This window comes from Rhinolophus sinicus, chromosome 15, assembly GCF_057876585.1.
Source record: "Rhinolophus sinicus isolate RSI-liver-muscle chromosome 15, RSI-T2T, whole genome shotgun sequence".
NCBI classification, from domain to species: Eukaryota; Metazoa; Chordata; class Mammalia; order Chiroptera; family Rhinolophidae; genus Rhinolophus; species Rhinolophus sinicus.
This window is the reverse complement of record NC_142515.1, coordinates 100,442,111-100,456,079: the sequence shown is the minus strand read 5'-3', so window position 1 is coordinate 100,456,079 and position 13,969 is coordinate 100,442,111. Positions and strand designations below refer to the sequence as shown.

The following is a 13,969-nucleotide window of genomic DNA, read 5'->3' as shown; positions in this document are numbered from 1 at the left end:
ACTTCTGTTAGTAAGGAACCAGAGAGATCACTATCAAACTATTGTGAATAAAGGACATCCTTAAGGGTAATTCTTTTAGTTAAATACAATTAACTGAAAGTGCCTGGTAAAAACCTCCCTGATATTAAATAGGGTTAAGAACTCAGCATGAGCCATGATCCAGCTGACATACTATATTTCCATTTAAGCATATGAAGTAGGATAGTTGTGTGACTGACCCTCAAAATTTCTATAATTTCTACTTTCTTCCATCACGATGGAAACATGGTAACTCAGCAGGAAAGCCCTCCACATTTTTGATTGCTATGCAGCAGCATACCTTGTAGAAATATTCAGATCAGCACGTTAGAAAAATGACAAATTTTCTAAGATGTATTCCCAATTCAAAGTATTTTCTCTGTGAGTCATTCCTAAAGGAAAAGATAAAAAAAAACAATAAAGACAACTTAGTATAAAAGTGGAAAGCGTTTCTGTGAAAATTTAAAAGGAAAGAAAGATCATGTCAAAAAAACATATTATATTAACCTTCAAGAATCACCTGGCCCCCTGGAGATGGAGCATCCATACTCTTGCAGTTTTCTGGAGGTATTAAGATTGGGTTTCCTGACCCCCTGAAATTTTCTTCAGAAGGACATCATATGGTGCCTCTAGAATTCCACCCTATCAATTCTTCAAGGAAAAACATAGCATCCTCAGTTGTTCTCCAGAATCAGTATTATCTTAAAATGTGACTATTTTCTTATTAATCTGAGCTCACTGTGCTAAGTCTAATGGGAAACATACAACACAGCAAGATGAAATGAGGATTAGAGAGAAAAAGCAAAGATCTTTTGTCAGAAGTGTGATGGTGACAAAGAAAACAAATTGAGTGTCAGTTCTTTCTCCAGGTTGTATGTCACCCAGGTGCTTTTATGTATCTACTAACAAAATAAACAATAAAATAGCCCTAGACCCAGAATTGCAACTGAGAATATAGCATTAGTTTATAATTAAGACATAATTAGACTATCGCATAGTTCAGTCATTGGTTTCGTACTCCTAAAATATCACTGTATAAGCATATGCTCAGTTTGTCTGCACTTATTATCATTGTCACAATAACTGCAATTATCATTGCATCAGCCATATGCATACAAATGTAGATGAGACCTCAACATCACCTTCAATGAGACTTCTCTAGTTTTAGTACTGTTAGAATTTTAAATGGCTTTTGTAGTGATAATTTTACATTTTTATTTGAAGGAAATTGTGCTAAACAGTGAAAACAATTGAATATGCAAACTTCATATTTGAAAGGCTCAAACAACATGTTTTTAGACTGCTTGTCTTAATAGCTGAATTTGTGTTGCAAGCTAATTCAATCTTCGGGAAAATTTAGTAAAAAGGTTAACAGTCATCGTAAGCCATCAAAAATGTAACAAATATTTATCTTGAGGAGTATCACAATGTAAGTAAATTCATATAAAATGGATCATTGGTAAGTCAGTTGCTTAGAGATAGAGAGTAGAGGATATGTATACCAGGTTTCCCTTCTACTTTCAATATTTTGATGTTCTTATACTTTTATTCAATTCATCATCCAACTGATCTGCCAACAAGTATTTATTGAACGCCTGCTCTGACACTGGAAATATACTTGACAGACAGACAAAATTGCAACTCTCTGGGACCTTATATTCTTACAAAAAGAGACACTTAGTCATTGAGCCAATATTAATTGAGCATCTAATATGTGCCTGACATTGTGCTAGGTACTTATCAGTGATTGATACAGAAGATTCATGCCCTTGAGGACCTTACATATCTTACATTCTAGAAATGTGATATCAAAAATGCACAATAAACAAGTAAACTATATAACATTACCTTCAATTAGGTCTTTTTACATTAATTTAAATATTATGGTGGGAAAAAGTGAGGCAGAGGTGAGTTGAGTCTGGAACACACTAAATTTAAAGTTCCTAAGACTTAGTAGGTAGAAAGAGTACCTAGTAGGTAATTGGATTTACCGGGTGAATATCTTTCCCACTGGACAATTTCACTTACAAAAATTACTTACACGCAGTATTTTATCTCAATATAGAGACCTGTTTTTATGTGGGTGAGCAAACATCTTTTCAGGCAGGAGTGTCAATGTTTTTGAATATCCAAACCAGGTTGCTTTTAAACATATCGATTACCTAGCATAAACATAATTTATTTACAGTGTTTGTGGGGAGGAGGTTAATCTCCACTTCTTTAAATACCAAATGATAAAATGTCAAGACTTGACAAGTGGAAGAGAAAGCACTTAAAGTGTAAATCTTAAAAGGGTCTCGGACCATGACTTTCACCGCTAATTATTTTAAATACCAGGAAAGATGTTTTCCAACCTCTTAATTTAGAGTATTTTGTTCAACAAATTGTAGACATGAAAGACCATAGATCATTATGTTTTCCTGGTATCTACTCTGTACTTTGAAAATAATTTACTTACTGGAAAGCAACTTTGGTTATTATAATTAGAGCTTACAGTCAAAAAAGTTTTTAAAAATTAGAACTAAATTTAAAACAACCTATTTTATAAAATATAGATATGAGATTGAATAGCATATTATTGTTGAAAAAGATTCTGCATTTGTTTATGACACAAAACAAAAATCTATGTACTATTTATTATTTCTGTGTGAATGACATCAACTGCACAACAATGCAATTTATTCTACTTTACTGACTTTGGTGTATGGAAAACTATAAGTGAAGGCGATATTTTATATTAATAATAAGTAGGGATGCCAAGGAGTAAAAATACAACAAAATATTTTACTTTTATAATCAGGGTTATTCTTTTATGTATATACTTTAACAACAGATGTACAAGACATATTGTATAATCTGAGATACTATTTCTGATTGCATAGTGACCTAATGTATACATTTGACTTGGGCTAAACTCTAACATATGCCTTTCTACCGTCCCAGATATCTGAAATAGATAGGTAATTGCTGATTCTTTAGGGAAGCAAAACATTAGTGGTTATGAGTACACATATCAATGTTTCCCTTTCTTAATGTATAAAATGGGAATAATAAAATTTACATCATATACTTTTAAGATGAGGATAAGATTTACTTGTAAAACATCCATTATACTACATAGCACCCAGTGACTGTGCATCAATATATATTCAACTGATTGAGAATTTAACTGTATTTTCATGTTTAATATAGCTTAACAATAATAGGTTTTTAAGCTAATACTTTGTCAAACACAATAAACTATTACAGGATAACAATTCGTAAAAATTGGCAACCCTATGTACCTGGGAAAACAGATCACTTCATTTAGTCTTGAACATTCTGGCTTTCCAACTGTTATAGATATTCAGACTTTTCAAATATTTTCTAATATAACGACTCTAGAAATGCATTGGAAAAAAAATGACCATAAACAATTTCTGTTTTCAGTTCATCTGTAAAAAGTTCAACAGTTGTCAGTCTTGCCTTTACAACAAAAATAAAGCTGAACACGCTGGAAAATCTACCACTTTTCTTGGATCCATCAGAGAACTGAGTGAGGTTGCATGGGAAACCGTCACCCAGAAATCTAGAGAGACAGGGAAATCCAGAGTCATAGCTAAGTTCTCTTTACTTGGAGCAAAAGCTGCAAGAGCCATAAACAGGCAATAATTAAGTGTGAATCATGATGAATTGATGTAAGCTAAGGATGGACTAGACTGAAAATCAGAAACTGCCGGGGCTGCAGTCCTAGGAAATCTCCATCATTTCCTGGGTTTTACCTCCAGGAACCATAGTAGATCATCATGGTGAAGACCGAAGAAGATCCCCCTCCTGGTTCTTCTGTCAGGGGGAGAGGAAAATAAACTGTAAAACATGCCTGCAGTACTCTCCATAACAAATGATGGCTCTCCAGAAGAAAGACTTTACCAGTGCCTTTTCCAACTCCGGGAAAGGGTATTTCCCTGAGGATTCCAGTCTACTCCAGTTTTCCTGGATCACCTAAGGGGGCAGGAGGAACCTAAGAAACCCTTGTGAAGGTCGTATTCCAGGAAAAGGCCCAGAAAAAGACTGGGATTTAATCTTAATAATAAGACACTTCCCCTCCCCCATACCTTATCCTAACACAACCAGGGCAGAAATATAACAGTGCATTAGAATTGAAAGACACAGGTTCTATCTGGAGAGTTCTTAGAGAAGCCCCCAAACAGAAAGGAGACCAAGACAGGAACACCACAAGAACTTGAGGTTTCTGGCATGTACAGCTACGGTAAACATTAAACATGGCTCAGTTCCTACCAGATTGTCACAAACCTTAGAGTCAAGGCCTATTTATCAGTTCTTATTACCTAATACATCATGTCTGGCTTTCAACAACAACAAAAAAATTGCAAGGCATGCTGAAATGTAAAACAAAAATAACAAGAACAAAAACATTTCACCACAGTCTGAAGTGACAAAGCAAACATTAGAGCAATATTCAGATATAACATAGATTTTGGAATTTATCACACAGTAAATTTAAAATAACTATAATGATCATCCTTAGGATTCCAATGGAAAAACTAGACAATATGCCAAAATATATGAGAAATGTAAACAAACCTTGAAGCTCTGAGAAAGAATCAATGCTAGAAATCAAACAGACTACTAGACCTGACAACTGTTTTTCAACATCATCAATAGCACAGAGCCAAAAAAGAAGAGTCAGTAAGCCTAAAGATATACCAATAGAAACTTCCCAAACTGAAATTCAGAGAAAAATAATTTTAAATAAAGGAACATCCAAGAACTATCGGAGAAGAAATATTTGAATGAACAATTACTGACAATTTTCCAAAATTAATGACAGACACCAAATCAAAGATCCAAGATGCAAAGAGAATAATAAGCAGGGCAAATAGCAAAAACAAAACAAAACAACCTTCTACACCTGGGCATATCATGTTCAAACTTCAGAAAACCAAAGATAAAGAAAAAATCTTGAAAGAAGCCAGAGTAAGAGTGAGTGTTAAGGGTTGACACCCAATTCCAATGTGCAGGAGTCTTCCCCCATATCATCAAGCAATTATCTTACACAAGTTGGGTGTCTTACAATTCAATTCAATTCTGACATTATCTACCTGGAGATATCGTAAGATTCTGCAGGTTAAAAGCTCAGTCTTACAAGACTGCCATCCCCTTCAGATGCCAGTTGCAAGCTCAGGTGTTTGTCACTAATTGGCTATAACTCAGAGGTTCCCACAACCACCTCCTTAGGTTTGATTAATTTACTTGAGTGGATCAAAAAACTCAGGAAACCCCTTTCTTTACTCACTAGGTAACACATTTATTACAAAAGATATTAAAGTACTTAATAAAACAGCAAGATGAAGAGCTACATAGGGTGGAGTCCCAAACAAAAGAGCTTCTATTTCTGTGGACTTTGGGAAGCCCAGCATAGTGTCAGGTGGGAACATTCTGGTTTACTGCCCTGGAAGCTCTAAGAATTTATGGAGGCTTCATCGCATACATAGGCGTGACTGATTAAATCTTTGGACATTAGTGATTGATTCAATGTCCAACCCCTTTCCCTTCTTGGTAAATCAGGGAATGAGACTGAAATTTCCAACCTTCTATTCATGGTTGGTTTCCCAGGCATCCAGCCTCCATCTTTAGAGGATTTCTAGAAGTCACCTCACTAACATAAACTCAGTGGCTCAAGGGGGCTAGTTGTAAATAACAAGATACCCATTTTACCTTTATGGCTTTGAAATGATTTTAGGAACTGAGGACAGGGGACCACCTTTTATAAAAACAGATGTTCCTATTTCTCTTATTACTACGGAAGTCCCAAGGGGTTTGGGAGCTAGAAGCCAGGAACTGATGATGAACCAAAGGATGAAAACCAAATATATACCAGATACATATTTTTTGGTCTTCTGAATGACCAAACATGTTTCTTATAAATCACAATATCATTATGGTGACTGGCAACATCTTACCTATAGAGGAACAAGGATATGACTTTCAGTGGACTGTTTGTCAGAAACCATTGTTTAAAATAAAAAAAAAAGACAGGAAAGAAAAGAAATAACAGGCCAAAATGGAGTCCCCAACCAAAACCTAATAACTAACCATGAAAGGGAAAATCACAGGGCCAGAATGGCATCAGTTGTGCTAAAGCCCATGATAGCAAACCTAGATTTTAATATCTGACCTAATATCTGTTTCAACCTGTCCTCAAATCATACTCTTAATCAACCAGTTTGGAATTTTCTGGTTAACACCAATGATACCTCATTGGTATCTACAATGTCCTCCCACTCCATCCCCCATAAAAAGCAGAGACAATCTGCATGATAAAAACTCTTACCCTTCTTTCCCCCTCCAAAAGAAGTTGTCTTGATCTAAAATAATCCTTTTCTTTTGTTAATAGCTTGCCCCTCCCTTCTTCCTATAAAAACCTTGCATTTTGCACAGCCCCTCAGGGACTCCATCTAGTTTCTAGATGGGATGCTGCTTGATTCACGAATTGTTTAATAAACCCAATTATATCTTGAAATTTACTCTGTTGAATTTTGTTTTTAACATCATGAAAGTAAGAAGGGAGTGGAGTGAAATGCTAAAAGTGTTGAAAGAAAAAAAGTCCCCCAAAATATAATTCAATATCCAGTGGAATTACTTTTCAGAAATAAAGGAGAAATAATAACATTTCCAGACAAACAAAAACAGGGAATTCATTGCCAGCACAACTGCCAAGCAAGACGTATTAAAAGAAGTTCTTCAGAGAGAAGGAAAATGATATAGTTCAGAAACTTGGTTTTACATTCCGAGAAAGGAAGATCATCAATAGGAATAAATAAGGATAAAAAACCTGTTTTTTTCAAAATTGATCTAAAATATAATGGTTTGTTTAAAATAATAGTAATGTAGTGGCTGAATATAGCATATAGATAAACAAAATAAATAAGAGCAATATCATAAAAGAAAAGAGGGAAGAATTGGTAATAGTCTGTTATAAGGATCCCATAGTACATACAAAGCAGTATACTGTCATTTAAAGTTGGACATGAATTAAAGATTAATAATGCAAACTGTAGGACAACTAATACAAATGTAAAAAGAAGCTAATACAAATGTAAAAAGAAGCACAGAATTCATATCTAAGAGAAGAAACAAGTGAAATCATATAAAATAATACATTAAAACTATAGAAGGGTAGAAAGAGATGGGGGAAAAAAGGAACAAAAATTGCAACAGATAGAAAACAGTTACAAACCCAGTAAACATTTCTATGATTACTTTAAATATGAATGGCCTGAATACACTAATTAAATTACAGATACAGAGATTGTTAGAGTAGGAAATCTCTGTACCTTCCTGTCACTTTTGCTGTGAACCTAAAACTACCCTAAAAGAATAAGTCCTATGAATGAATGAATGAATGAATGAATGAATAAGTAAACCAACCAACCACTTAAACAAACAAAAATCAACAACAAATACCCACAATGATGGAGATAATACAAAAAGGACACGAGAACCAAGTCAAAGAGCTCCCCCAAAGCCAATGCTGGAACAATTCTAACAACAAAATAAAGAAGATTATACTAGATTATAACACAATTCATTAAGTAAATGTTCAGGAGACCATACTAACATAAATAAATAATTGAATAAGTAAATAACTGGAAAGAGACAAAAATTACATATAAAAGAATTTCAAATAATTTAGGTAGCCATCCCACCCTTCCGTAGGTGAAACATAACTCTCCATCCCTTAGGCATTGGTACAGTGACTTTGTTCCAAAGAATACAGTATGAAGGGGGGCAGGGGTGGCACTGGAGGTAAGAATTTTACAGTGGAGAAGCCTGACAAATAAGGTAAGGTCTTAGCCAGATGATCAAGGTCAACATCAATATTGATAAGCCATGGTGCTGTTATGTACCCTTGATATGAGGTCATGAAAATAGCACTTTACCACAGTGGTTTTCCTCCCCCAACTCTATAACCCCAGTCTATTCATGAGAGAAACAGCAGACTGATCTCAATAGAGGGGCATTTTACAAAATACCTAACCAGTACTCCTCAAATTTGTCAAGGTATCAATACCAAGAGACATATGAGAAATTGTCACAGCTAGCGGAGCCTAAGGAGACCTGATGACTACAGGTAACGTCATATTCTAGAACACACGCTGGAATAGCAAGAAGGCATTAGGTAAAAATTAAGGAGATACTAATACAGTATGGACTTCAGTTAACAATGCGTCAATACTGCTTCATTAATTGTAACAAAAGAATCCTGCTAATGTAAGATGTGAATAATAGGAGAACCTGTGTTCTGGCTTGGTGAGAACTCTCTGTACTCTCTTGACAATATTTCTGCAAATGTAAAACTGCTATAAAAATAGAGTTTCTTAAAAAATGACCATAGTTTCTTTAGCAATAATTTTGGTGTTTTAATGATATTTATACTTTTTAATATTATTACATCTATCCATATGCTGAGGTGCATACTTGTCTTTTCAATTCACAGCAGTGTTGTCACATTTTTTATTCTTTACTATGATGTATATTCACATAATTAATAACTGTGAGGTAAATAATGGGGAACGAGGGCCCTCATTTTCTCTGTGTAGTGCTAGTTTGCATTTAGATGATGATAAAACTATTCATTTTAATTATTTTTTATTTACTTACTTGTGTTGATATCATTTAAAATTCTAATGCACCAAGGAGCCTTTTGCCAGGTTGACCGGGAAACATAAATCCATTCAACAAAATGAATTTGTTGAAGGGCAAATATAAATTTCAATGAAATGAAAATTAAACAAGCTGTAACTTCTATTTATTAAACCTGTGAATGTAAATGAATCAGTCTTACTAATGTAATTCCTTATTTTGATCTTGTTATTACGCCTATAAAAAAAGAGAGTGAAGTACATTTATTTCACTGAGTTACAATTATGGTCATATGCTAAAAGATTGAAGGGTGATGTCAGTTTGTCCTTGTATGTACATACTTGTTATAAATTAATAAAATGTAGCATTAAAATGAATAGAGACATTATTTTTTAAATGTTTGTTTTTCTAGGAGTACTCCATTTCTTTGACCAATGATCTTGGGTCCTCCTTCCTTAGAAAGATAGTCAGAATGCATAGTTTTTCAAATAGAGTCTCTTAAATTATATCACACTGATGCTTTTGGAAGGATGCAATAAGATCAATCTCTCAATAGATTAATGTACCACATGTATACACTGAGCTCGTGATGGATAATTTCCAGAATGCTGAAAACATCTCAGTTAACATTGTGAGAAATTGCTTAGATCAGAATTTATCTCTGCAATTTTGCTGCATGTAAGATTCTGAGGTTCTTTGTGAATTTTGAGACATGCATAAGAAAATGAAATCACTTCAGAAACTTGAGCAAATAGTCTTTGTAATTAGACATCCTTGTAACACTGCCTTTTAATGGAATATAGTAGAATCTCCTTCCCACCAAAAAAATACAGAAAAAAAGAATTTGAGAATTTCTGTTGTCTAACCTTCCTCATGTATCTTGAGCAATTACTTATGCTTGCAAAACCCTTTCCTTTTGTGTCCTCCTATAATTTTCATCCAATGTTAAAAATAATAAATCAGTTCTTTCATATAATAATGCTTAAATTATTTGAATGTAATGGTTCTTCAGTTCCTCATTCAAACACGGTTATTAGAAGCTTTTATCATCCTTCTCAGTCTCCCTGTGTTAACAACCATCCTCACCTGTCATGTGCAGATAGAGTTCAACCAAACCAGAAAAAGACAATTTTACTCTCTTGTTCTGGAAGCAATACATCTATCAAAGCAGTCACCCAAAATACTCTATACTCTCATCGACAATATCTGTTTCGTTTTTAAATATATAATTCTGTTTTGTCGTCTTATAGATGACATAATTCACAAAGCCTTCCAACTTTGTGGAGTACAAACAATACACCATCAAAATTTTCATCATGTTCTTCAGAAAAATACCAAATGGTGCAAATGTGAGAAGGCCCCTTCAGCAGATTTGGCTCTACTGCAATTCAGACATGACTTGTTTAGTGATACTTTTGTAATGTTTCCAGGTTCACAATGAAATGGTTTTGTTGCATTTAGTTATACTTTAGGAACTCAGTATTTTAGTAACGCATTAATTATATATACAATTTTTGCATTCTAGAAATTCTAGTTCTGATAGTAATTCTACGATTTCACAGTTAGAATAATAATTGATTTACCAAATTAATTAAAAGTGAAAAGAAAGGAAAATAATACAAAGGAATGTTTTTAATAACCTTAAACTTACTGGGGAAAGAAGTATCATAATGAGATCAGAATCCTATGACAACTTGACTTCCAACGTGCACAGGTCAGGGGTCCAACTTTGTAGTGCTCTTGAGTTCACTGCATGACCTCCAAAAGGTATTAGTAGGGATTCGATAAAGAACTAAACTGTCATAATTCAACTGTGTAATTATAGCCTCCCACTAATACTTGGTTTCTCACTGGTTTCTTTCATTCACTTAAGCAGTGATTGTCCCCTTTGATAATTGGAGAAAGCTCTTAACAAGCATAGCAAGAAGGAACGATTCTATAAATAATATGTAATGAATATGTATTCTAAAACACAGTGAATTTTAAAAGAAAACACGATAGTTTAGGAAAAGTCATCAGTAAAGTAATGTGTACCATGCATTTACCATGTGCCCAGCCCTATTACAAGGGCTTTACATTAATTTATTTCATCTTTAAACACTCTGTTAGAGAAAACGTGACTATTATCCTCTCTTTTATTTGAGAAACTGATGCACAGACAATTCAAGTAAGTGTTCAAGGTTATACAGCTACTAACAGGCAGAGTTGGAGTTTATATACCACTAGTCTGTTTCCAGAGCCTGGTTTTAATGACTACATAACACAGCTTCTTGGAAACAGGTGTTGTGTTGGCTCTGGCCATAGGTTTATTTAGGAAAGGGAAGCATAGGCTTAACCTCATCAGAAAAGGCTGCCCAAACTGGGATTCAAATTTAGCATTTCCAAACAGAGCTCTGGCAGCGTTTTCCACTTGCTGGAATCAGTTTCTTCTTGCTTTTTCAGAAAAAAGGGCACTGCCATCCCTCCAGCGCCTTCACTGTCTCTCCTGACAATGATAAAGCCATCCCCACTTGGTTTCCTAGTGTTCCCTCTCATCCTTCTATAATCTATTCTCCACAAAGATCCAAAGTAGTCTTTTTAAAACATAACTCAAGTCATGTACTTTTTACTTAAAGCCACTTAGTGAATTAATTCATTACACTTAGAATGAAATCCAACGTGCTTACCAAAGTTTAGAAGACCTTATGTGATTTGGCTTTGCCCACCCCTATGACCTAACTTTGGAGGACTCTACCACTTATTAAAGTGTGTTTTGTCTTCTCTGACATATGTTCTGTTCCACAAACATACAACGTTCCTCCTAGTTTCAGGAATCTTTGGATCTGCTATCCCTCTGCCTGGAATGTTCCTTTCCCAAATGTTCACATGCTTGGCTGTTTCTCATAATTCAGGTCTCATTTCAAATGTCACTTATTCAAAAATGCCCACCTACAACCTATCTTCTCTAGAGTAACCTCCTTCAATTACTATGTATCATATCACTCTTTATCTATCACCTGTCATTAGTTGAAATAGCTCATCTTCCTGGTATTAACAAGGTATGAACAATGCAAATTACTGATAGAGTTATAAAGGTAACATATACATCCACTCAGCAAGGATTGCTGTGAACATTCATCATAAGGGAATATGTTTTATCGTTAAATACCTTGAGCATCTGGAGAGCACCTAATCTTGTTTTTCCTCACTGTGTCCTCCTTTCATTATATTCTGTGAGCTCCTACTATCTCTCTTCCCCACATCATTTGGATAGTTTTTTTCTCAGATTATCATTGTTGACAAGCTGAACAAATGTAACTGTCCTCGTGGAGGCCTAGAGTATTTACAAGGATTTGTCCAGGCAGAATTAGAATGTACTTCTGCTGAGACCCAGTTGGTAAGATAAAGGATGCTTAAATGTTCTCTTATTAGAAATTCAGTTCAAATTTTTTTCGCTTTATGTAAGAAGTCTCCAGATGCTTTTTTCTTGTTCTGGAAATACCACTTATAGTCCTATATATGTAGATGGGAAACAAAAGTGCATTTTTATCCATCTTATAAGTTTAATCCATTAATGGTAGACATGGTGGAGATGCAAAAGCAGTGAGATGTAGAGCTGCTGAGAGCTCCTAAGGAGATGTGGAAATATCTCTGGAACAAAGACGGTCATGAAAAGAACAAACATCTCAGAAGCAGAGTAGCTTCTTTGGTAATATTGCCTAAGCCCTTCAGATGTACTTCTGAATTTGGGAGTAGGACTGAAAGTAGGAAGAGATAAGAAACAAAGAATGAGAGTCTTCCCTTTGTCAGAATGATCCTTTGACCCAGCTTCAATATCTTCAATCTCACAATACTGCGTGAATTACCAAGATGTCACTCTGTGAGTTGGGTTAGTCCCCGCCATCCTTTAAGTCACTTAGGACATCAAAAGGCCATAACTATCCCCCCAAAGTGGGCTCTAGCACAAGCCTCAGTTTATGTAAAATTCATCTTTGTTTCCATGTTACTATGTATCACATTACCAGCTAAAGCCCTCATCTGGTAACTTTTCTACACTATGTCTGCTATTATGTACTTTTCCTGATTAATGTTTCACATCCTCATTTTTTAAATTGACTTTATTATTTATGCATTCACTTATCCATTCATTAAGCATGTATAATATGTTATGCTTTATATTTGTTACTGAAGATACAAGAATTAATATAATTTGTGAGCTTAAGCAGCTCAATTCTAATGTGGGAGAAGGCATTAAGTCAGCACCGTCGAGTATCTAGGGACTCTTAACTAGTTGGATGTGTGATTTCGGGGTTGGGAAAGAACATGTCTTAATTTTTGGAGAACTGAAAATTATCATTTCCATCAAGAATAAATGTAAGCCATAAACTACAGAATTTGTAGAACTTAAAACTTCTTCATTAATAAAAATTGCAAATATTTTTATTTCACACTACAGTTGATGAAGCTATGTTGAAATATTCCTTGCTCATCTCTTCTTTAAATTACAGTAGTTGCTAAACACATCACTAGATCTTGGTATTTAATGAGTTAGTAAAGGAGCACAATAATTACTACATCACAAAGTTGATCTTTAAAAATATTTTGATAACTGGATTTTAATACGTTTGTTTCCCTTTGTAATTTTATGTATCTTATGTTATACATTTCAAAACATTATTCTCAAAAGGGTCCAGAAGTTTTACCAGACCGCCATGTCTTTGTCTAAGAACCCCTGGTCTAAGGTGACAATATAATATACCGTCCCAACTAAGGAACTTTTCAAGATGAGGGGATAGTAATAATTACATGCTTAATAGTAATTATCAATTAACGGTATAAATATTAATAATTATAGAATAGCTGACACTACTAAGATATTTTTGGAGTTTACCTAGTTCATGTCAAAATAAGCAATAATAATAATATTAATAAAAACATGGTTACCAACCAATAAACATGAACAATCAGAAATAGTCACACGTGTGAACTGAGGGAGACCACTATGTAGTCGCTGCATGCAGCCTACTGTGTGTCCATCCCCTGAGATTTGTCAGGTTGGATCAATGTGTTAACACGTATTTAATTGTAAACCAAAGAATCTTTAGTACGCCCTGCACACTGTAACAAACCAACCTTCAGTGATTACAATGGTGCAATTAAAAAAAAGGATTAGTACATAAACTTACATTTTTTGTATTTTTTATTTTGATCCTTTGTAGATCTATATTTCAGGACAGGTATATCATACATTATATAGAAAACAAACCAGTAAATTTCACAATTTGTAAACTCTAATTATATAAAGTTTTATGTAATTTTTGATCGG

At 34.4% G+C, this 13,969-nt stretch overlaps 1 protein-coding gene across 2 annotated transcripts in view; it reads right to left on the bottom strand.

Moving 5' to 3' along the window:
- The window catches only part of GALNTL6 (polypeptide N-acetylgalactosaminyltransferase like 6), a 934,503-nt gene that overhangs the window by 607,960 nt on the left and 312,574 nt on the right, over nt 1-13,969 (bottom strand). The window contains exon 2 of one of the 2 annotated variants that reach the window (XM_074338318.2): nt 320-410. The exons of the other annotated variant lie outside the window; for it this stretch is intronic. The gene's annotated coding sequence lies outside the window, so the exon portion shown is untranslated. The remainder of the gene's footprint in view (nt 1-319; nt 411-13,969) is intronic. 2 annotated transcript variants of the gene reach the window in all.